Raw genomic sequence first — 16,068 nt, 5'->3', positions numbered from 1 at the left:
CCTGTTGCTCAGAACAGACCTGATTTGCTCATCAACAGTGCTTCCAGTCACACCATTGCTTGAAGACAAACACCAAATTGAAGCTGAACAGTCTGGCTCTCACATATACATGTCTGTATATGCAGACATCCTGCACCCATCCTAGGCAGCAGCTGCCTGCCACAGGGATACCTCCAGAAAGGATGTAGCTACACAGCCATTCCACGCCCTGTTCTCCTGCAGACCCATTAGCAAGACAGGTAAGTCACATTTCCTTGGTGTACAAGAATGCTTAGAAGCTTAAAACAAGTATTTGTAAAGTGTTTTGAATTATTGAGTAGAAGGGATTCTGTAATAGTCAAGTACTCTCAACAGAGCTACGATTTAAAGTAGGTCCCTATTTGCTGACAGAGACCCTTATGCTACCTTCCTTTTTCATGCTCCGGTTTGCCATTCATATGTAAACTGATGAATGAAGGAGCAGTTAGCTGTTCGTTTAGAATCCAAGACCCTGGACTGAACAGTCACTTATCTCTGCAGTTTAAGCAGAAGGAAGAAAACACCATAACCAAATCAAACACCAGTCATGTGCTGCTTACTACTGTACAATGATAACAGGGCAAACAAAAAGATATCAGTGAGGAAGTGCAAACATTACAGCTTCCAAGAGAGAAACCACAGACTTTGCCAAGCTTTACACCAGTGCACTCTCTCTGACACTATCATCACTCGAGATTGAGATGACTGCCAGGTCGAGAATTTTTTATTGCTTCTCTAAATCAGATGGCATAAATCCACACCAGGACGTGGGGTAGATGCATGCGACGTTTGACAGTCGAGTGCTTTGTTACAGTTTGAAGGATTGTGTGTATTACCTCACAAGCTTGGTGTCCCGAGGGAGAACAGTGTGTGCAGTACAGGTATTTCAGACTACCACTCAAACACAACCTTTACAATGACACTGCTGTCTTCAGCAAAATCATGCAAGGTTTTGACTGCATCACAGTGAAAACTGCCATTAGTGAAGTAACAGCTCCCATTTGAATGAAGAACTCAAGTTTGTGTCTATGGAACAAACAAATGCTGCTGGTTTCTTCCACATTCCCGTAGCATGGACTCAGTAAATACTGGCCCAGTATTATTTGGTACAAAACTTCACTGAAACCTGATTACTGATTTAAACAGGTGATGAACCACCTAGGTCAAAATGAGTGATTTAAATCACGTTTCTAATATGACTTTTTACATTTGATTTAAACTCACCAACTCTTCACCTTCTGCATTATATATTTCATTCATGTACTGAAAAATACCTTACCGTGATTTGTTGGAAAGGAGATGCTGCAGTGTGAATAGAATTGGTGAAGTGTGGACATTTTTTAAATGGTAAAACCAAAACCTGACTTTTTATAGCAAGAAAACTAAGGTGCGGAGCTCAAACAATAGAAAAGACAATATTTGGGTTTGGTTTATAATTTTCTAGTGAAAAAGTGTTTCTGAAAAATACCCTCATTGCTGGACTCAACCATTGCTATCCAGTAACTCAGTCCACAGTGTAACAGCAGAGCAGAATGGTCAGTCAGCTCGCCTTAGCCATGCTGGCCTGTACTATGAGTCCTACACTAACAGGTGCCAGAGCAGGTTGCAGAGAACTGGGTGCAGCTTTGGTTCCCACTGAAGTCAGTGGCTGGTAGGCACCACTCATTCCCTCTTAAGACAAGTAGTTTTGAAAACAAAGTTCAGGTGACTGTGACTCAGACAGGTCCAAGTATTAGACACACATGGATCTTGTCAATGTTAGCAAATATGTTTTGATGGCTAAAGTTAAAACCATGTGTCATCAGGTCATACCAGCAAACAAAACAGTTTCTCTTTGCACTGTAATCTGGGATACCATTCTTCTCATAGTCTGATCCTGAGCAGCACTCTCTTTTTGGTACAGTTTGTACACCTGTCCTGGTAAAAATTTATTGCCGAGTCATTATTTGAAACCATCAGTGATGTTCTGTGAGAGTGCACAATATAAATAGTACCAGCTCTGCTAGCCTCCTATCCTTTTCATTAGCAGAGAAGATGTCAGATGTACTGCTAAAGGCAAACTGGGGTTATTGAGGAAAACTCCTACCCTAAAACAGGACTTAAATGTCTAAACAAATTAATTTAGAGCTCAGGGAGACAGAGATAGGTAACTACAACATCAGGTAAACATCCCAGAAATGGTCACCTGAAACTGCAGTGGAGGGGGTATTTCTTCCTGACAAGTCTTACCATGACAGTTCTAAGCCAGTAGGTGCCAAGAGTGCTCCCTTAAAGACTGTTCATGGAAAGCTTCCAAATAGATCTGCAACTAGGAAAAACAAACTGGCAGGGGAGTAAGAGGGAGGAAGACCAACCACAAAAAAAACCAACCCAAAACTAGTAAGCTTTTCTTGCAGTTTGGGGATGTTTAGTATTTGAGTTCAGTTGATCACTCCACATTACAAGCTCCACAGGACTTGTTTTTGCAAAATATAAGCTTTTCAATTCATTACACTCCACTAGTATCATTGGAGATTTCTCAGTGTGTACTTGGGAATAAACGGATCTTTACTCATTAAATGCAAGGATATAGGAACAGCACATCTATTTGTTTTTCTCTAAGGTGCAAGCAGCCACAGGGAAAACTGTCCTCTCTCTCACCAGTGGCCTGGTTAGATGCTCCCAGGATAGCACTCCCAGTCTTGTGTGCACATCTGCTCTCTGCAGACTGGATGAGGCCTGAACAGCAGCAACAATCCAGGAGAGGAGGTTCGATTGTCCCTTTGATGTCTTCCATGCACAGCTACCACAGTGAGTAGGAGCCAAGCAATGCAGAGTTTAACACCCACCTCCCTGCAGCGGTGCAGATAGTAAAATGATGTATATTACACCGCCATTAGCCGTAGCATCACTGAACGTGCTTCTGATTTCACATTTATATTACGTAGCATCCAGGGGGCTCCAAGAGGCCTCTCCCCTAACTAAACTATTTCAGGTAGAAGTTATTGGAAATAGGTTTTCCATTTGCTTAATACTCTCTTCCATTCTATAGTTACTTTGAAGTGTTCATAAAAGCTGAGATTTACATAATATTGATATTATTTTGCAATCATATAATCATTCTCTGGTTCTAAGCTACATTTTTCCTTGACTATATAAATAACAATAATAATTTATCAAATTACTTTGGCTTCTATGCTTACAACTAATTTTACATACAGCATTCAGGGCAAGCTTCATTTATAATTTTTTTACCTATTTTTACCTGCTTCTTGTACATTTTTAATAGACACTTTAAGTCATGCTACCAGAGAGTATTTTGAGAAGGCAGACACTGTGAGGGTAAAGGCCAGGGAAAAAAGGACATTAAGTTTAACATCCTTGTGAGGGGACGTGCTTAATTAACAATGGCCTTTGCTACGTGAGGTTGAATAAAATATCACTTCCTTGGAGTACTTGGGGAAACTTTCCCTGATGGTGACAGTGCTCCCAAAATCTAGTTAGAGAGTCATCTACTCATATATATCATTGTTATTGTCTATCAGGCACTCACAATACATCATGCTTAACTGGATTTTTAAATGTCTAAATCAGTCTATCTAAACAACATAAATCAGGAAACAAATCAGAAGACTAGTTAAAACCATGAAAGTGACATTTATTATCAGACACAATTTGCAGCATTAATGGATTTACTGGTGGAGAGATGGAGCCAGGTGGGTGAGTGCAGCGAGTCTCTACACAAGAAGCACTGTTGGTGCTCACAGAAGAGCCAATGCTCTCCAGCCCCTGTAACTCATGGGCTTTGTCAGGTTTCATCAGCATCCCAGCACGGTTCTAAACAGCAGTCACTGTCAGACTACCCCCACTGTCAGTCTGCTACAAAACACCGTCTTAGAACTCACCTCATCTGCATTACAGAGCCAACCAGACTTCACCCCATTTGTGAGGAGGCCACATTCCCTCGGGAGAAAGCTGGGTGCCAGAGCTGCCACACGGTGGCACGCACACCCATGGCACAGCTAGGCCAGAACAATTGAGGAGTAGTGACTTCATTTAAAATCCTTTTATTCTTGCCTCTCCAATCTTTAATTTTTAACTAATATTTCCTTTTTAAAGTTATGCTTCCATCACCCAAAAGCAACGTGTTCTGTGGCCTCTGAACTACCTCTACAGGTGACCAACCTCCACCCCTTCCCCTGCAGGCAGACAAAGCTGCAAAGGAGCTGAAGGACACCAGTGACAAACTTCCCAAACACTGCTCCTTAGCTCCAAGAGATGAGACAAGGACCAACAGCACCTCCCAGGCACAGTTGCTGGCTTTCGCCCTGGGAAGCAAGTGGAGGAGCCCAGGCCAGTGCAGGTGCTTTCCAGTATTGGCCAGAGACAAGGCCTGATACAGCATAGCTCTTCTCCATCCACCATTGGAAGTTTTTGGGGGTTGGGTTTGGTTTATTGTCCTCAAAACACTGGGTTTTTTGCCCACTATCTTTGCATGCCCGTATTTGTTCACCCATGAGGTTGGGGACCACTTTTCCATGTTGCTTGCACAGTGCTACGCACAAAGCAGATGCAGTCGCTGCCGATAACATCCATGCAGCAGCACATCATGACTTCATGACCACTTTCCACCAGAGGTATGTGGTTGACAGAACTATTTTTTTCCCTCTCTTTAATTAAGGACTAGAAACGAAAAAACTTTCAGTAATGAAAACTTTTAACAAGGGGGCACTTATATATCCACGAGTCAGATAGGTATTCATTTACCAGCTCTGTTGCTGCTCTAAGGGGAGGATTTATGTTGAATATAGACCCAAAAATATCACTGACTTTGACATAAAGAACATCTGCAGGAGAACATCAGCATCAACCAGGTTGCTGGTTGGGGTAAAAGTTTTCAGCTGAAAGAGGGGAGATTGAGATGAGATCTTAGGAAGAAATGTTTTGCTGTGAGGGTGGGGAGGCCCTGGCGCAGGCTGCCCAGTGGTGGCTGCCCCAACCCTGGAGGTGTTCAAGGCCAGGTTAGATGGGGCTTGGAGCAACCGGATCCAGCAGGAGGTGTCCCTGCCCATGGCAGGGGGATTGAAATTGGATGATCTTTAAGGTCCATTCCAACCCAAAACATTCTATGAACGTACCATCCCAACTCTGAGACTGCCAGTCACTGGCACAGAATTTCACTCAGTCAGTCACAGTGAGTAAGGGTTGTGGTTCCTGAAACTGAAAACTGGGTGGTTGTCGTGGCTGGAAAGCCTGTATTTTAAAGGAACACGTTCACTCTTATGCAATGACACATCATGAATTGTGCACGAGGCACAGCACTTGGTGTCAGAAATTATATCAGCTCCAGCCAGGGGGACAATGATACATATGTTTGTAAAAAACACATAATATGTTTTATTTAAGGTGTGCCATAAATATTTTTGCCCTGAAGCAGGGGTTAAAATGAACTCTGCAAAATGTCACAACAAAATGTAAGTTCAGAAAGTAGAAAGAGGTGCATCTATTCCTAAATGTCTAACTTCATCTGGAAAAAACTGCTGGATATTTGCTGATAAAGCTGCCACTCCATCCTGAGGTGGCTGATACTAACAGCAAAACATACAAGGCCACATTTTCTGTCACAGCTCACAATTTATGCATCAAACCTTTTCTCTCTCCAGAGCCTGGAGATAGCAGTGCACTGGGAGAAACAGAAAGTTGCACGACAGATTACAGATACATGGCATTCAGCACAATCCAGTGTAAGTGTAGTCACTCGATCTACAAGCAAAGAGGGCCCCACCAGTGGCCCACCTGGGCAGCCCTGGCTGTTGGTCAGAACTGCTGTGCCTGGGCAGAGCCAGCAATAGCTAACCAGCACATCAAACCAAACAATCCTCAAGGCAGTACATCTCTCCTCAGCTGCTTTCCAAAATCTACTGCAATTGCATCTATAGCCTTAGTCCAGCAGATAATGGAGAATGTGGATCCTGAATTGCTCTTGATGAGGAGACACAGAATAGGAGGCTGACTTATGGATCTGTCCATTTGTTCAGCAAACGAGGACAGGCTGAGAGAGTTGGGCTTGTTCAACCTGGAAAAGAGAAGGCTCCAAAAAGACCTTAGAGCAGCCTTCCAGTACTTAAATGGGCTCCAGGAAAGCTGGGGAGGGGCTCGTGAACAGGGAGTGCAGGGATAGGAAAAGGGGGAAAGGTTTTCAGCTGAAAGAGGGGAGATTGAGAAGGACTTGGAAGTGAAAACTTTCAGTAATGAAAACTTTTAATAAACGGGCACTTATATATCCACAAGTCAGACAAGTATTCACTTATCAGCTCTGTTGCTGCTCTAAGGGGAGGATTTATGTTGAACCCACAAACAGCTTTGTTTTTGACATAAAGAACATCTGCAGGAGAACACCATCATCAACCTGGTTGATGGTTGGGGTAACGGTTTTCAGCTGAAAGAGGGGAGATTGAGATAAAATGAGATGTTCAAGGCCAGGCTGGCTGGGGCTTCGAGCACCCTGATCTAGTGGGAGGTGTCACTGGTCAAGGCAGGAAGCTGGAACTGGATGGGATTTAAAGTCCCTTCTAATCTTAACCATTATTAAAAAGGTAACTTAACTATTGAGCCACAGGGCTACTCACAGAACTTGGCTGTCACTAGATCACTGAGTGAGCAAGGAGACTGTGTTGCGGCTTCTTCAGCGGCACCCGGCAGCAGGACGGTGAGTTCCGTGGTGGGGCGGACGTTTTGAGGCGCTCGGGGCTTCCCTGAGCCGGAAAATCCCAGAAAAACCCAGGAGAGAGCGGGGCGGGCGGCGCTGGGCCCCTGACAGGCGGCAACGGGCGGTGCCGCGGGGCCTGGCGGGAGGGGCGGTCCCGGCGGTACCGGGAGAGTTAGACGGTTCCTGGGGAGGGGGGCGGTTGGAGGGTGCGCAGAGAGTGGCTAGCAGACCAGCCAAAAGACACTGAAGACTGTAGTGGCTACCCGGCAGAAGATTAAAGCAGCTCCGTGTGCTGCAGCAGGCAGGGTGGATGCTGCCCCCCAGCCGGAGCCACAGGGGGTGCAGCAGCTCCCCAGCCCCTGGGCTGCAGGCAGGGCACCCCTCCCACACCGGCTCGTGCCTCTGTCACTGGCCCCACTGGGGAAAGCTGCACTCAAGTGGAGGAACTCCTTCCCATGGTGGAGGAGCTAAGGGAGGAGGGAAAGAGGCTGAGGACCATCAGGGAGTGTGAGAGGGAGATAGACAGTGGAGCAGGGCCCTCTCACTAACTCAGCGGCTGCTGGAGCTGGTGTGTCCAAACACCGTCCACCTGCAAACTGCAAGAGATGGAACAAGAGATGGGGAATGGCAGCAAGTTCCTGCCAGACGAAAGAAACCTGCTCCCCTCACCCAGACAACACCCCTGGTGAACAAGTACCAGGTGCTCCAGGTGGAATCCAACCCTAAGGATGATGGTTCCCACAGCCTAGAATCTTTCCCTAGGCTGCACCATCCTCAGAAAAAGATAAAAACATCCTCCATTAAGAAGAAGAGGAGGGTGATTGTTGTAGGGGACTCCCTCCTAAAAGGAATGGAGGGACCCATCTGCAGACCGGACCCGCTCCACAGAGAGGTCTGCTGCTTACCGGGGCATCAGTGAAGAAGGTAGCTAGAAAACTTCCTTCCCTGGTCCACGAGACAGACTACTATCCTCTGATAGTCCAAACTGGTAATGATGATATAGAGAATAGAAAGCCCAAAACCATCAAGAGAGACTTCAGGGCCCTTGGGAAAATGATGGAGGTCTCTGGAGCTCAAATACTGTTTTGCTCCATCCCAAGGCTAAATACAGAGTAGCAGGAAGCCAGGAAGAAGAATTTGATTAATGCCTGGCTCCGAGCCTGGTGTGAGGAAAGGGGCTTTGGCTTCTTTGATCATGGGGTAGCTCATGCACCCCCAGACTTTGTTGCTAAGGATGGGACATGTGTGTCTCCTGGGGGGGCTAAAGCCCTTGCTAAAAACCTAGCTAAGCTCATTAACTGGGCTTTAAACTAGGTGTGAAGGGGGAGGGGGATGAGACCAGGCTAGACAGGAGTGAGCCTGGACATGGGGCACTGGTGACCTGGAGATGGTGTGCTGGTGAGGACCACACAGCAAATGGGGGCAATTACACCTGGCAGTGGTAAGGAAGGTATGGGAACTCTGGCACTAGCTATTCCAGTGACCAGGCAATTGGGAACAAACTCTGTTCCCTCTAAGAGGGCTGAAGGTTTGGCAGCCCAGCTGAAGTGCATTTACACCAATGCACACAGCATGGGGAATAAGAAGGAGCAGTTGGAAGCTGTCATAGGGCAAGGAGCCTATGATGTCCTTGCCAAATGTGGTGGGATGACGAATCACAGAATAACCAGGTTGGAAGAGACCCACCGGATCATCGAGTCCAACCGTTCCTATCAAACACTAAACCATATCCCTCAGCACCTCATCCACCCGTGCCTTAAACACCTCCAGGGAAGGTGAATCAACCACCTCCCTGGGCAGCCTGTTCCAGTGCCCAATGACCCTTTCTGTAAAGAATTTTTTCCTAACGTCTAGCCTAAACCTCCCCTGGCAGAGCTTGAGGCCATTCCCTCTTGTCCTGTCCCCTGTCACCTGGGAGAAGAGGCCAGCACCCTCCTCTCTACAACGTCCTTTCAGGTAGTTGGAGAGAGCAATGAGGTCACCCCTCAGCCTCCTCTTCTCCAGGCTAAACAACCCCAGCTCTCTCAGCCGCTCCTCATAAGGTCTGTTCTCCAGCCCCTTCACCAGCTTTGTTGCTCATCTCTGGACTCGTTCCAGAGCCTCAACATCCTTCTTGCAGTGAGGGGACCAGAACTGAACACAGGATTCAAGGAGCAGTCTCACCAGTGCCGAATACAGAGGGAGAAGAACCTCCCTGGAGTGCAGCTATGGTGGGGTACAAACTCTTCAGGTGGGACTGAAAGGGTAGGAGAGGAGGTGGGGAAGCCCTCTATGTAAGGGAGGACTTGGATACTGTTGAGATGGATCGTGGTGATGAGGAGATTGAGTGCCTGTGGATTAAAATCAGAGGAGCCCATAAGAAGGCAGATTATGTGATGGGAGTCTGTTACAGACCACCCAGCCAAGAAGAAGCAGCTGATGAGCTCTCCTATAAACCGCTGGGGTTAATCTCTAGATCAATGCCCCTCATTCTTGTGGGAGACTTCAATCTGCCTGATATCTGCTGGAAGTACAATACAGCAGAAACGAAGCAGTCTAGGAGGTTTCTGGAGTGCGTGGAAGACAACTTCTTCGCACAGCTGGTGAATGAACCAACAAGGGAGGATGCCCTCCTGGACCTGCTGTTTGCGAACAGAGAAGGCCTTTGTGGGGGATGTGGGAGTAGGAGGACGCCTGGGACAAAGTGATCATGAGATGATAGGGTTTTCTGTTCTAGGTGAAGTGAAGAGAGTGGTTAGCAGTACAGTAGCATTAAATTTCCAGAGGGCAGACTTTGGACTGTTCAGAAGGCTGGTTGGCAAAGTCCCATGGGAGACAGTACTTAAGGGCAAGGGAGCCCACAAGGGCTGGGAGCTCTTCAAAAAGGAAATCCTAGCAGCTCAGGAGAAAGCCAACCCCATGTTCCAGAAAAAGAGCCGGTGGGAGGAAAAAAAAAACAGCTTGGTTGAACAGGGAGATCCTGAGAGATATCAAAAAGAAGAGAAAAGTTTATGGGCTCTGGAAGAAGGGACAGGAATCTTGGGTGGACTACAGGAGGGAAGTGAGATTGTGTACAGAGAAAATCAGAAGGGCTAAGGCTCAACTAGAAATCAGATTGGCAAAGTCTGTGAAAGATAACAAAAAATTTTTCTATAAATATATTAACAATAAAAGGAGGACTTAGGGAGACTATACAGTCCCTATTGGATGCAGAAGGAACAACAGTGACAGGGGATGAGGAAAAGGCTGAGGTACTTAATGCCTTCTTTGCCTCAGTCTTTAATTGTAAAGAAAATCATTCTGTCTGTGTACAAACCCAGGAGCTAGAGGAGCAAAATGAGGCTCCCATGATCCAAGAGGAGGTGGTCAGAGCCTTGCTTGCCCAACTAGACACCCACGAGTCTATGGGGCCAGATGGGATCCACCCAAGGGTATTGAGGGAGCTGGTGGATGTGCTGGCCAAACCCCTTTCCATCATCTTCCAACAGTCCTGGAAGACTGGGAAGTTCCACTGGACTGGAGGCTGGCTGATGTTGTGCCCATCTACAGGAAGGGTTGCAGGGAGGATCCAGGGAACTACAGGCCTGTCAGTCTGACCTCAGTGCCAGGGAAAGTCATGGAGCAGGTGATCTTGAGTGCTATCATGAAGCATATGCAAGAGAACTGGGTGATCAGGCCCAGTCAACACATGTTCACAAAGGCAGGTCTTGCCAGACTAACCTGATCGCCTTCTCTGACAAAGTGACCCGGCTGCTGGATGAGGGAAAGGCTGTGGATGTATGTTCCTGGACTTCAGTAAAGCCTTTGACACAGTTTCTCACAGCATTCTGCTTAGGAAACTGTCACCTCTGGCCTGGACAGGCACACACTCTCCTGGGTCGAAAACTGGTTGGCTGGCCAGGCCCAGAGAGTGGTGGTAAATGGAGTTAACTCCAGCTGGAGGCCAGTGACAAGTGGTGTCCCCAGGGCTCAGTGCTGGGTCCAGCCCTGTTCAATGTCTTTATCAGTGACCTGGATGAAGGCATCGAGTGCACCCTTGGCACGTTTGTGGATGACACTAAGTTGGGTGGTAGCGTGGATCTGCTGGAGGGTAGGGAGGCTCCAAAGGGATCTGAAAAGGCTGGGCCACTGGGCTGAGACCAATGGGATGAGGTTTAACAAGGCCAAGTGCCGGGTCCTGCACTTGGGGCACAACAACCTTGTGCAGCTCCAGACTAGGAGAAGTCTGACTGGAAAGTGCCTGAAGGAGAAAGACCTGGGGGTGTTGGTTGACAGCGACGGAACATGAGCCAGCAGTGGCCCAGAAGGCCAATGGCATCTTGGCTTGTATCAGAAATGGTGTGGGCAGCAGGTCCAGGGAGGTTCTTCTCCCTCTGTACTCGCACTGGTGAGACCGCTCCTCGAATCCTGTGTTCAGTTCTGGGCCCCTCGCCACAAGAAGGATGTTGAGGCTCTGGAGCGAGTCCAGAGAAAAGCAATGAAGCTGGTGAAGGGGCTGGAGAACAGGCCTTATGAGGAGCGGCTGAGAGAGCTGGGGTTGTTTAGCCTGGAGAAGAGGAGGCTGAGGGGAGACCTCATTGCTCTCTACAACTACCTGGAAGGAGGTTGTGGAGAGGAGGGAGCTGGCCTCTTCTTCCAAGTGACAGGGGACAGGACAAGAAGGAATGGCCTCAAGCTCCGCCAGGGGATGTTTAGGCTGGACATTAGGAAAATATTTTTCACGGAAGGTGTCATTGAGCACTGGAACAGGCTGCCCAAGGAGGTGGTGGAGTCACCTTCCCTGGAGGTGTTTAAGGCACGGGTGGATGAGGTGCTGAGGGGCATGGTTTAGTGTTTGATAGGAATGGTTGGACTTGATGATCTGGCGGGTCTCTTCCAACCTGATGAATCTGTGATTCTTCAGTTCTGGGGCGAGATTTGGATATGCATGGATGCACACACAAATACATGCACTGAACAAAGTAGGAAACAAAGCCAGAATAGCTCAAGGCAGCCTGCTACTTGAGTTGCACTCCATTTAACACTAAGTCACTCTTAATACATCAGAGTTGTCTGTCTCCTTTTTCCAAGGAGCTCTAAATGATTCCAAAATCCTAATCCAGTATGTAACCATGCTACAGCAAATGGCACAAGGCAGGGAGCCTGCACTTTTTCAAGTTACTAGGAAAAATTAAAGCTAACACTGAATGTGCGAAAGCAAAATAACTCCATGATATGGTGTGACAAGGATAACATCTGGGAAATACTGCTCTATGCACTGTTTTGAATGAGGCCAGACTGAAAACTGTGGCCAACAGTTTCTTTCTAGGTGTCCATTTTCCAACAGATTGGTTCAGGTTTCACAAACAGAGTAAAACCAGGGAGAGCTGCAGGCCTCACACCGCTGTTCTCAATCCTCTCTTACAACTGAGGGAGGTCTAGGTATCACTGAAGATTCAGAGCTATCCAAACAGCACCAGGAATCAACGATGGATTCCAAAAAGCTACGTATGGGCTTGCATTTCCCATTAATGAAAAGGCCTAGTAACACTTTCATTTTATACGTGTACCCAGCCAAAATGGGTTGAGCTGAACTGGGATCATCTGGTTAGGCAAACATTAGGAATAGAAGCAGTTTGTTCACAGTAACTTGGGATCACACAAATGCCATCATCAGGGGTGAAAACTATAGCTGGTAGATGGGAGGTTAAGTTCTGACTTGCTGCACTGAGCCTAAAAAAGCCCTGCTTTCAGAAATTGCTGCGATTTTATTAAGGAAAATTAACTAAAAAAAAAAACAAAGCAAAACACCAAACCTTCAAAACCTCATGCAAGACACCAGTCTGAGAGAAGAACCATGCACAGGAACCAGAAGTGCTAAACCAAAGCCTCCCGTGCTCAACCTTTGCCCAGCAAAAACACACATGGGAACACACCAAAGGGTATGATAAATCTGTCCTGTTTGATAGAAGGCAAAAAATTCTGGTTTTCAAGTCTAGGAAGTGGTAGAAAGAAGGAACACTCCTCCATTCTGACATGCAACTTTCCCATTGATTCTGACCCATTTCCCATTAAATCGATAGCAGACTTCTCACTGACCTCGACAGAGGCTGGGCTGGACCCATGGGAGAATCAATCCCATAGGCAGCAGGACAAATGAAGGCAATAGATTTCTCTATGATGTGGACACCAATAGAATTAAGCTAGTCAAATAGAATCAGATAATGATTTAAAATTCAAAATATAGTTGTCTTTCTCCCTTGCCCACACGTCTTTCTCAGTAACAGAGACATTCATGAGCCAGCAGTGTGCCCAGGTGGCCAAGAAGGCCAATGGCATCTTGGCTTGTATCAGAAATGTTGTGGCCAGCAGGTCCAGGGAGGTTATTCTCCCTCTGGACTTGGCGCTGGTGAGACCGCTCCTCGAATCCTGTGTTCAGTTCTGGGCCCCTCACTGCAAGAAGGACGTTGAGGCTCTGGAGCGAGTCCAAAGAAGAGCAATGAAGCTGGTGAAGGGGCTGGAGAACAGGCCTTACAAGGAGTGGCTGAGAGAGTTGTGGTTGTTTAGCCTGGAGATGAGGAGGCTGAGGGGAGACCTCATTGCTCTCTACAACTACCTGAAAGGACGTTGTAGAGAGGAGGGTGCTGGCCTCTTCTCCCAAGTGACAGGGGACAGGGCAAGAATGGCCTCAAGCTCCGCCAGGGGATGTTTAGGCTGGACATTAGGAAAAAATTTTTCACAGAAAGGGTCATTGAGCACTGGAACAGGCTGCCCAGGGAGGTGGTTGAGTCACCTTCCCTGGAGGTGTTTAAGGCACGGGTGGACGAGGTGCTAAGGGGCATGGTTTAGTGTTTGATAGGAATGGTTGGACTTGATGATCCAGTGGGTCTCTTCCAACCTGGTTATTCTATGATTCATTGATTCAGGATGCAGTGCAAGACGTCACTGATACAATTCCTGTATTTCTGTGTTAGCTGACTTAACAACAAGGTGGAGACCAACTGAATAAAATAAATATTCACAACATTGGGAATTAGAGCTCCAACAGGTCTTAAAAAAAATCAAATTGTATTTGTATTTTTGATGTGCAACCTAATTACACCAGAGCATCTTTAATTAAGTGTGTCAGCCCCAGTGGAAGCCACAGAGTTCAACACTAATAAAGCTGATAAGGTTTTTATTTTTCAGACTTAGTTTATTTAATGTCTCATCCATGTTAAGCCAATCTGTAACATATGGGCAGTTCTCCCACTATGGATTTATCGTTTGGATGTTTCTTTATGTGAATTAATGCAATCAAACTCCTGCCAGTGTTAATTATTTTTCTCCAAGAGCAAATCCCAGAATTGAAACCACACGCAACTGGAATTTGCTGCATAAGACATGACATAACAACCTAAAAATTATTGCAAAAATGCTGGGAGAACCCAGAATGTTTCCGGATTGTAGAAAAGAGATTTGGAAAACATTCAAGAACATAGTATTTCTATTTCTGTCCTTATAAGATAATCCGCAGAGTTGTAGCAAAATCCAACTCTTTCTCTGTGTAGAAAGGAATAATTATTACAGTCTTTAAAGAGCTCACTTCACTTACAGGGAAAGAGGGTGAAGTAAGATAATGTATCATTGGGACAGAATTTCAAGTAATGTGGCAAGGTATTTATGTATTAGAATACTAAACCCAACACCCTCTTTTGAAAAAGGGTACTTGAATTCAACCACAGGTAACAGAACTTGCAAAGGCATCACTAGTGAAACTGTATAGTTTATGTTATGAGTCATAGTGGGCAGTCCCTTTTGCTTTTAAACCCAGGAGAGGATCTCCCAGCCACACACCCCTGGGCAAGGCAGTGCCTTTGGACACTTACCCAAGTCAGTGGCCCTTTGACATCTCAAACTCTCTCTGAGGTCTAAGCCATAAGACCTGGAACATTCAGTGGTAAACCTGAAAAATTATTTCACTGTGTTTGGACGTCAAGTCACTGATTATTTTCATGGCTCATTTGTGCAGATTAATTGATTAATATCTGTGCAGTGCATTGGAAGTGGAAAGTACTAAACCATTGCTCTCCATCCTGATAATCCTCTGTTGCAGTCTCATCCTCCCAGCTTCAGGCTCATGTCACTATTTTAGATCCCTTCTGTTCCATACTTCTTCCCCCTGCCATCCAGCCAATTATTATTGTACATCATGTTTTCAGGTCCAAACAGGGTCTTGCCTCAGATGCAGATTCCATCTCTCTAGGTGCATACAGGACAGACTGCTGTTGTGAGTGACAGAGGTGCAGAAAGTCACCACCCTCTCAACCAAGGACTCTCTACAAGGAAAAAGCTGGGCTCACAGAGGTTATTTGCTGAAAGTGGTTTAACAGTAGGACTATTACTACACCTCCTTATTATCTCAGGGATTCCAAAGCAAAGCAGCAAAAAACATAAGTGCAAATACAAGGTTAGAAAAAAAGAACGAGGAGAGTACAACCGCTGTCTTCAACTATGGTGGAACTGTTTCCATGATCTTTGCAACCTCAATTTGAGTCTTGTTTTTTGTAGTCCAAAAACACTGGAAAAACACAAACTATTTTATTTTGTTCTCCCATTTTTGCCTCTAAAATAAGAATGTTGGATGAAATTGTCTTTAGAGGTCTTCATTAGCTGCACAATGACACTAAAAGCTGATACCTATACCTTCATATACTTATAAAGGCTGGTTTAATTTAATATTTAAATATTGTATACACTTCTGTTATAAACACTTTTTTCCAAACTCATTTGAGGAATCAATGTAAAAAGTTCCCAAAAGACAGCATGGGCTGAAGTCCTGAATGTGCACGTTTGAAAAGAGTTCTCTCAGAGCTTCTGAATCATGAACACTTAAACATGCATCAGTGTCTATTCCTTCCCAGCCTGCCCAGGACATGAAGGTATATCTGAAGCAGAGTAAAATGCAGAGTACTAGAGCCTCCTCTATGGGAAATTTAAGCAACATTGGGAGCTGGAAATCTCTGAAAATCAAGTAATCAAAGCTACATCATCTCTGAGAATTACTCCTCTCTCATTCAAATCTGAGACAGAGGGAGGGGGAAAGACAGAAAAAAAGCCTATCAAACCCTCAAGAAGTATCTCACAAACTCAAGTCTAATATCAAAAAAAAATAATCCATTTGGAAAAATGGGTCCAAATGGGCAAGTATCCACAGGGCTGAAACAGGCGGAAGGTTCTCTTCATGTCAGGATCTGAGAACACTTAATTGTGCACAAAGTTGTTACATTTAAGAATTCTGTTTATTAAAATAATCAAATAAAGACTTTTCTAACAACAAAACATAGGAGAACAGGAAGGGAGATGGACTGAAGCAAACACATACACAAAGGACTTTGCCATTGATTCCCATACCTGTTGGAGGG

General features: G+C 45.8%; 1 long non-coding RNA gene across 1 annotated transcript in view; it reads right to left on the bottom strand.

The window, feature by feature from the left end:
* The window catches only part of LOC138726618 (uncharacterized), a 126,833-nt gene extending 120,068 nt beyond the window's left edge, over positions 1-6,765 (bottom strand). Inside the window, exon 1 of the long non-coding RNA XR_011338460.1 lies at positions 6,627-6,765. This is a non-coding gene — a long non-coding RNA (uncharacterized lncRNA). The remainder of the gene's footprint in view (positions 1-6,626) is intronic.
* Positions 6,766-16,068: the final 9,303 nt, after the last annotated feature.

This window comes from Phaenicophaeus curvirostris, chromosome 14, assembly GCF_032191515.1.
Source record: "Phaenicophaeus curvirostris isolate KB17595 chromosome 14, BPBGC_Pcur_1.0, whole genome shotgun sequence".
Classification (NCBI taxonomy): domain Eukaryota; kingdom Metazoa; phylum Chordata; class Aves; order Cuculiformes; family Cuculidae; genus Phaenicophaeus; species Phaenicophaeus curvirostris.
The sequence above is the reverse complement of the archived record's forward strand: the minus strand, read 5'-3'. Positions and strand labels throughout refer to the sequence as shown.